General features: G+C 34.8%; 1 protein-coding gene across 1 annotated transcript in view; it reads right to left on the reverse strand.

Moving 5' to 3' along the window:
• Nucleotides 1-344, reverse strand: part of LOC150095203 (putative ATP-dependent RNA helicase DDX43) — a 282,514-nt gene extending 282,170 nt beyond the window's left edge. Inside the window, exon 1 of the mRNA XM_090409697.1 lies at nt 325-344. The gene's annotated coding sequence lies outside the window, so the exon portion shown is untranslated. The remainder of the gene's footprint in view (nt 1-324) is intronic.
• Between the last annotated feature and the right edge of the window lie 5,656 nt (nt 345-6,000).

Consider the following 6,000-nt stretch of genomic DNA (forward strand, 5'->3'; position numbering starts at 1 on the left):
TCAAAGCAGATCAAAAATGCACTCGCAGGAAAATCTCTGAAGTGTCACCATTTATACAGTGCTTGGAGCATTTTAATGAGAATAAAACTGATTTTGTGCATAGATTTTTTATTATGTATGAGACTTTCATTCACCATTACACACAAGAATCCAAACAGCAGTCAAGACAGTGAACAGAAACTGGTTGTTCAGCGTCAAAGAAGACAAAGTCGGTTCCATCAGCAGGAAAGGTCATGGCATCGGTGTTTTTGGATACTAAAGGCATTTTTGTTTATTAATTATCTTGAAAAGAGTAAAACAATAACTGAGGAATATTATTCTGACCTTTTAACCAAACTAGACGAAAAAATTTGTGAGAAAAGACCCAGTTTGCAGAAGAAAAACATCTTTCATCAGGACAATGCACCTGCCCACAGTGTTTTGGCAATGGGAAAATTAAGGGATCTGCAGTATGAATTGTTGGAACATCCACCCTATTCCATAGATTTGTCCTCCCTTTAACTTCTATCTCTTCCCAAAACTAAAATTCTTCCTTGCTGGTCAGCGTTTTTCTTCGAATCAAGAGGTAATTACAGCTGTAGAGGGGTATTTTGCAGATTTGCTGAGAACCACTACAGGGACAGGATAATGGTGCTGGAGCATTGCTGGAATAAATGTATTAGTCTTAAGGGAGATTATGTTGAAAAATAAAAATAATTTTGAAATTATAAATTTTTTTTTCATTATTAGGCCGAGAATGTTTCCGACTACCCTCGTATGTCAGAGGTACCATTAAAGCTAAGAACAAAACTGCTTAACACAAAAGTAAATACATTACAAGAACATAACTGTAAAAAACTCAGACCTCAATATACCCAAATATCACACAAGAGCATCACTTTTCGGCTGACTGACATATTCCCTATCATATCTAAACTCTTCAAAGGTCAACCATCTTGTAAAGAGAGGTGACACCTTTTGACTACTTGTATATGGAAATATGACTTCTACATTACTTCAACCTTGATATCACTTCTGGGTGTAGCTCCCACTGATGAGACCTAAATAAAGGTCGAAACCGGTCTGGGTAGTGGCCCTTCCCATAATGCTTAGCATTACATGTAGATAATATGTGCATTGCATTATGGAATGCAAAGGTAATTAATGTGAAATCACTAGCCTCTATATACAAGTAGCCCAGTCATGATGTTACTTCCTGCGCAAAATTTTTATTTGCTTACACTTGGATAAAGGATAAACCAAGAATATAATTTCTTGGCAGCTTTAATTTATATATAAAAAAAATTGTAAAGAGGATCTTGGTTGTTGTTTTTTTCCCTCTCCCTCTGTGGGGTAAACAAATCATTCTGCATGTTTTTTTTATTTTTATTTTATTTACAGTAGATTATATAAAGAGCATGGCATTTCAATTTGTTGACAAATGTTATACAATTCATCTGAAAATAACAATGATGAGTAATGTTATGTTCCTATAGATGTTATATTTCCAGCAATATCTGATTAATGTATTTTCAGCCTGACCTGATTTATGTACTCGTTTCTTCCATACATCTTAAATTTTGCTACAGTAGTCCATTTCTCCAACATAAATACCACAAGTACAGTATCTTATAGATACTTCAATGAAAGTGGATGTGGTAGCTTTATCATTAGTAAAATTGTAAATGCTTCATTAAGAAGGGGGGAAACCATTCTTAAGCAGCACTGTTACGGGACAAGGACTATTCTGTCATTTTTTTTTTAATCAGCATGACACACACACAGTGTGTGTATACACACCCTCTGTCCAAAAAGAAACCAAACTTTTCGAAAATAGAAGAAACTAGTGGCACCACCTGTTGTATCTTTTTCTTGTCGAAAGAGGCAACCCTCATTAGTGTTGTGTCGACTGTTTATGACATTCGTTTCATTAGAAGCCGAGTTATAGTGCCAAGAGTGACAGTGTTTTGACGAACAGTCAGAAAATTAGTTTCAAACAAAGAGCTACGATTGACTTTTGTGTTAAACTCGGTAAAAGTTTTATCGAAACACATCAAATGCTTCAAAAAGCATACAGTGATGAATGCTTATCCCATACTCAAGTTTATGAGCAGTTTAAGCGACTTCAAAGTGGTCGTGAGATGCTTGAGGACAACGAAAAGCCAGGCAGTCCAAAAACTGGACTGAGCGAAGTTAACATCCAAAAAGTGTATGATTTCATCAAAGAAAACCTGAAATTGTCTGTGAGATTGATTGAAGATGAATTGGGGATTCCAAAATCAACTGTGCACAACATTTTGATCAAGAGTTTGGGCCTTCGTAAATTGATTTCGTGATTTGTTCCCCACAAGTTGACCAACGACCAAAAAATGTATTGAATTGAAGACTGCAAGGACCTCATTAAAATCGCTCGTAAGGACTCAAACTTCCTTGAAATGATCGTTACTGGTGATGAAATGCAGTGTTTTGAGCATGAGCTGAAACAAAGCGCTAGAGTGCTGAATGGAGACCACCAGAAGAGGGGCATCCGAAAAAAGTCGCTTGGAGAAATCAAAAGTAAAGGCAATGCTGATTTGTTTCTACGATTCCAAGGGCATTATCCATAAAGAATTTGTTCCATCTGGCCAAATGGTCAATGATGAATTTTATCTCGAAAGTTTGAAGCAACTGGTAGCGAGAATTCGTCACGTACAGCATGAATATCGTGATGATCGACCGTTCATTAAAACACACTGTCACTCTTGGCACTATAACTCGGCTTCTAATGAAACAAATATCATAAACAGTTCACACAACACTAATGAAGGTTGCTGCTTTCAATAACAAAAAGATGCAACAGGTGGCACCACTAGTTTCTTCTATTTTTGAAAAGTTCGGTTTCTTTTTGGACAGAGGGTGTATATATAAAACAATGATATGTTAGAAACCAATCTGGGAGTTGTTGTAATATGCTGAAACTGTCCCCATGTGGTAATCATAGTTTTCTATCATGTCTGTCTGTCTCTCTCTTCATGGGGTTGTCTTCTTGTCACTCGATATGGTATATGCACCATTCCTCAGGATTCCAATACCACATTTTTGTACTAGGTGAACAAATAATTTAATGAGATGCAGTACATACATGATATGTCCTACCTATATTTGATTCTGCCTATGCACAGGATATTAATCTGTATCTCAAAATGAGATAAATTTACATATTCAAGAACAGAAGAATCCTGTTGTCTCCCACTGGAAGTGCAAACTTGCTCTATTAGGAGGTCAGTTAAAACAGCTATTCTTTGGATCCTTGACACAAAAGGAAAATGATGTCAGCAGGATCATGGTGTAGCCATTTCCTTTATCCAACTCAATTCAAATTAAGCCAAGTTATGTCAAGTTAGATAGGGCTAAAATGGCCTCACCTACTCCCCCCATATATGGGAATAAAACGGCATTAGCTGATTTTTTTTTTTTTTAACTCAACTGTCACTTTCCTATAAAGTGATTAAATTACTAATGCAGGATCTACCCCTTCACAAAATGATGCTGTTTCCCCCCCCCCCGAACAGTATCATATTCCTTTCAACCATTTATGAATTCTTCCTTTAACCAGAATGCCTTATCCACCACCCCAAAGAGAGTGGCAGTTAAGGTATTGTAAGAGTTGGTTGTTGTCTAACTGGCCTATAATTTGCTACTTTTGTCTTAAAACCTCCTTAATGTAATGGAACTATCTTTCCCTCTTTCCACTCCCTCAGGCCCTTGTCAGAGCTGAGACATTAATTAAACAATTTGGTCAGACATCCTGCATAGTTCTCTTACACATTCTCATAATACAAAACAAGCAATATCATTATCATCTCCAATCTCACAGTTATATTCACATTATATTTTGTAATATGATGAGCACTCTAAGAACTCTATAGGATTTTCTTTGACCTACTCAGCTAATTTCTTCTTATAATTTGATGTTGACTTTCTTACCATGCTAATAACGCTTCTTGGTTCTACTTTTAGTGCTGTATGAGTATGATCATTACCTCTTTCTTTATATTCCCTACACAATATTGTATTTTTGTGGTTCCTGCTTGAAGATGCTACTCATCCATTTAACTTCCAAAGGATCCATCTAAACCTCAAAATGCAATCTGATAATGGTTCTTTCAACCCTACCCATGCAGTTTCTTATGCCATTGTACTCTAAGTCATTTCTTAAGTTGGTCATAATCACTAGTACTGTAGTTCCACATATACCACTACTTAGATGAAGTTCCACACATTTAGCAATCACCCAGGACAAGACTGCATGATTTTTAAGTATGATAAAATACAACATATTAATACATTTACATTCATTTACAACACATTAATACATTTACAATAACGAAGTCTGGGTGAGCTTGAACATTACATCAATTATTAATATTTCTTTACATTATATATGTGAATTCTGATAACAAAATTCATCCGTATGATAGATTTACAAAATCAAATAGCTGCATAATGCCTGGCACAAAGTTCTGTTTCTGACACCACTGGTTTATATGATGCTCAATGCATCACATAAACCAGTGGTGTCCATAACATCGATCACACAAAGATTTTTAGTCGATTGCAAAAAAATACATTAATATATTTCTCTTAAGACAGTGATTATAAAGAATGCACTTTGTTAAAATTTGTGTGGTAGGAATTCAAAAGAAGACAACGCTCAAATTCTAATAACATTACCAAAAGTACATCCATTCTTGAAAATAATTTCGATTAAATGATTAAAATTGATAAATTCACAACTCGCGTACCCTTATAATATAATATATGTTGTACACAACCCTATTCCACTCCCACTGTTCAACATTTATGAAAAAGACAAGGTACACATGTGCCAGTTAATAGAAGTAGTCATAATGGTATAGTTCGTCCACCGATTAGAGGTCTCTTGACACTTCTGCGCATGTCAGAAAAAGGAGACTCCATTCCGATAATAGGGTAATCAATCTGTCTTCTGGGATGTGTTTGTTTATTATTACAGATCGGAAAATTTAGCTTTTCTTTTACGAACATTGTAGTTTTTAAAGTGTGACTATTTTGCTCGTATAACAGTTGGAAAAATGTACATAGAGTATTAACAAAATTAAAAAAGGTATAGCATAAAACAAAAATTTAACTAAGTTTATTTTTAAGAAAATTTTCTATAAAATAAAAATAATTATACAGAAAAACAGAAATTTTTTCAAATGAACTTAGATATTCTAAACTTACAGTTGAGAGAACTGAGACACTTTAATGTTCTAAACCAATTAATTATTTATGACTTGTAGCGACTCTTTTAACAAACTCATGCAAAAAAAATGTTGGAAAAAATACCGTTATCAAATCCTTTTAATCTTCAGAGTCATCTGAATGGGTGTCCGAATCGCCATCACTTTCACTTAAACTGATCACCAAAGGTTCGCATAAATCTTCAATAATTCCGTCTCTGTCCCAATACATATTTTCCAACAAGATGACATGAGAGCAATATTTTCTCCAGTTTTGAACTGTAATACTTTCAATCACCTGTTCTGAAAGCTTAAAAAGTTTCGACATGTCAATATCCCCAGTTACGTTGCGATGGCGAATGAAACTTTTCACTTCTGCCCAAACATACTCAATAGCATTAATATCACAATGATATGGTAGTAGCCTCAAAGCTAGAAATTCATGCTCTTTGAGCATCGTGTCAAATTTAAATAGTTTAGTTGTGGGCGAGTTTCTTTTGACCAAATTAAGCAATTCAATTTTTCGCATATCTGGGGAATGAGAAATGTTATTTGCAGAGAGCCAATCCATAAGAACTTGCTTCTTATTAGTCCAATTTGGAACTTTGTTTAATCGAATAGAGTGATATGAAGCATTATCAATTATAACAACAGCATTTTTAGGAAGGTTTGGAATCAGTTTTTCTTCTGCCCACTTTTCAAAGATCATAGAATTCATTTGCCTATGGTAATTGGCTTTGTATAGTAAGTTTGAATTCGGTAAAAAAACCATTTTTCC

This window comes from Typopeltis vanoorti, chromosome 20 (genome assembly GCF_054136105.1).
Source record: "Typopeltis vanoorti isolate ZY-2024b chromosome 20, IOZ_Tvanoo_1.0, whole genome shotgun sequence".
NCBI lineage: Eukaryota > Metazoa > Arthropoda > Arachnida > Uropygi > Thelyphonidae > Typopeltis > Typopeltis vanoorti.